A 2,224-nucleotide genomic window follows, 5' to 3' on the forward strand; every position below is an offset into this window, starting at 1 on the left:
GTGGCAATCCAGTTTGCAGTGGTCATCAGGATGTGAGTCACTTGTGCAAGGTGATGGTCATTGAAGCACTCATTATAACAGCAGACCATGAGAGCAGAATGGAGTGGCAAACTGAAGAGATTTGTATTGCAGGCTTGTGATTTTCTGCATGTCAAGTGTTGAGCTTCTCAGCGCTCTGAAACAGTCATTTTCAGTGCTGTGCAAAAGTGACGTTCTTGTATCTGAAAGTCAAATCCTCAAGAAATGGGGAAAAAAATCCAGCAAAGACCTAAAACAGGACCTGAGAGATGAATCTGATCCATCCACTGTTCACTGAAGCCTCAAGAAATGGCCTCAGTGGAAAGATGACTATCCAGTTCTTAAGGAAGGGAAACAAGAAAAAACCTGAGGTATGCCATGTCACACAGGAACTAAACTGAAAAATCAGTAGCAACAGATCTTATGAATCGAAATTGAACAGTTTTGGTTCACATCGTTGTCAGTATGTACAGAGGTGATTAGGAGAGAGGCACAAGGGTAAGTGTCTACAGCAAAATAAGGTGGAGGGTCCTGGTTTGGGGCTGTGTTTCAGCCAGTCGTGTTGGGCAGCATTTCAAAACTGATGAAATCATGAACACAAAAACGTACCGTCACATTTTGAATCACCATGTAATATCATCTGAAAAGTTGCTGATTGGCAGCAGTTTCATTTTTCACCATGACAATGGAGTAAAACCATACCTACACAGCAAATTCAAAAGTGTTAAATTTTTTGGTGTTAATAGTCTCCTTGCAAAAGTAGAGTTAATTTTACTCTAAGCAGAGTCACATTCTTTTAATGTAACTCTGAGGTGTAAAATGATAGTAGTTAAAATCGAGTGTTAAAAATTAGTGTTTCTATTTCAAATCTGGAGGTGTTACAATGGAAACATTAACTCTTGACCTCTGAACTCCTACAGGGGCTATGACACCAACAGAGTAAATTCACAGACTCCGCCCCCAGCACGGCTCCAATCGAAGCTGAAGTGAAGCCGTTTCGGAACATTTTGCTCTACATATTTGAGTTGTTTGCCATGCTTGGTAAGTCATTTTTTCAAAGATTGTTTCAATTATTTCTATTAGCTTTTACTTCTGTGGCTCTTTGGAGTTGAGACAAAGCTGTGTGAAAGGCATTAGCCATGTTGCTCGGTGATAGCATAATATTCTGTTTTAGCTAGCTGAAAGGTATTGTCTGCGGGCAAATACCACAGCCTTGAAAAAAGCTTGCATGTGAATTTTCAGTCAAACCTTTGGTCAAATACACCTAAAACAATGTCTAGAATGTGAAATGTTGGTATAATGGTGCTACTTGAAGCCTGAAAACGATCGCCCATAAAAAAAAAACCGAGCAAACAGCAGTAGCTGACGTCCTGACTGGATTCTGCGTTAGCATAGATCCCTCCAGAGTTTTGTGCACACGGTTTAGGTAAAAATGAAAAAGGTTGAGGTTTTACATTTAGTTCAGTATTACCTGTTGCCTGTGTCCTTGTCTTTTGGGAAAATACTTTACACAAGTAATGGCTCAAAGAGGATTCCTTTTTACTGTGCTGCAATTGTTTACTGGATTATTTGTGCCATTAATTAGTGTCAGCTAATTTTTATTCAATCTCCGCACAGGATATGCTTGTGAAGATGGAATATGGGGGAGAGCAGAAGTGCGTTGCAGTTCCACAAAGGGATGAATGAAGGACATGCATATTGTATTGAAGAAATAAGTGATGAGAATGCTGTTATTTGCATTTACCATGTCAGACCTTTTGATAAACACAATTCTAATGAAAGTGAGAACATGTATACTGTTACATCTTTCAGAAAATGTTTTGAAATTGTGGTGCACAGTTCAGAATAAATGTTTTTCAAAAACCATTGCATCTTTTTAGTAAATGTTTATTTCCAAAAGAAATTTCTAGAAGTTCAGAACAGTAAAATTCCCGCTTTTTAGAATGAATTAGAAGATAACTCTTACGTAGTTAAACTAAAATACTCTTTGAGAGTTAATATATAAACTCTTAACACCAAGTGTTAAATTATCAACTCCAGACAGATTTGGTGTTTAACACTAAATCAGAGTTAACGTACCAACTCTCCAAAAAGAGTTAAATTAACACTCTCTGGTGTGGACCCATATAGACACTTTAATAGTGTTGAAATCAAATCCGACAGTGTTAATTTGGACATGCTGGATTTGCTGTGTATATAGAAAAAA

At 37.8% G+C, this 2,224-nt stretch overlaps 1 long non-coding RNA gene across 1 annotated transcript; it reads left to right on the plus strand.

Annotated features, from left to right (window-relative positions):
* The first annotated feature begins 968 nt into the window (after nucleotides 1–968).
* On the plus strand, nucleotides 969–1,884 carry LOC146650090 (uncharacterized). The gene is made up of 2 exons (XR_014908063.1): nucleotides 969–1,059; nucleotides 1,636–1,884. It is a non-coding gene; the product is annotated as an uncharacterized LOC146650090 (long non-coding RNA).
* Nucleotides 1,885–2,224: the final 340 nt, after the last annotated feature.

This window comes from Rhamphochromis longiceps, linkage group LG17 (assembly GCF_057381845.1).
Source record: "Rhamphochromis longiceps isolate RC_006_pf linkage group LG17, R_longiceps_female_GT1.1, whole genome shotgun sequence".
Lineage (NCBI taxonomy): Eukaryota > Metazoa > Chordata > Actinopteri > Cichliformes > Cichlidae > Rhamphochromis > Rhamphochromis longiceps.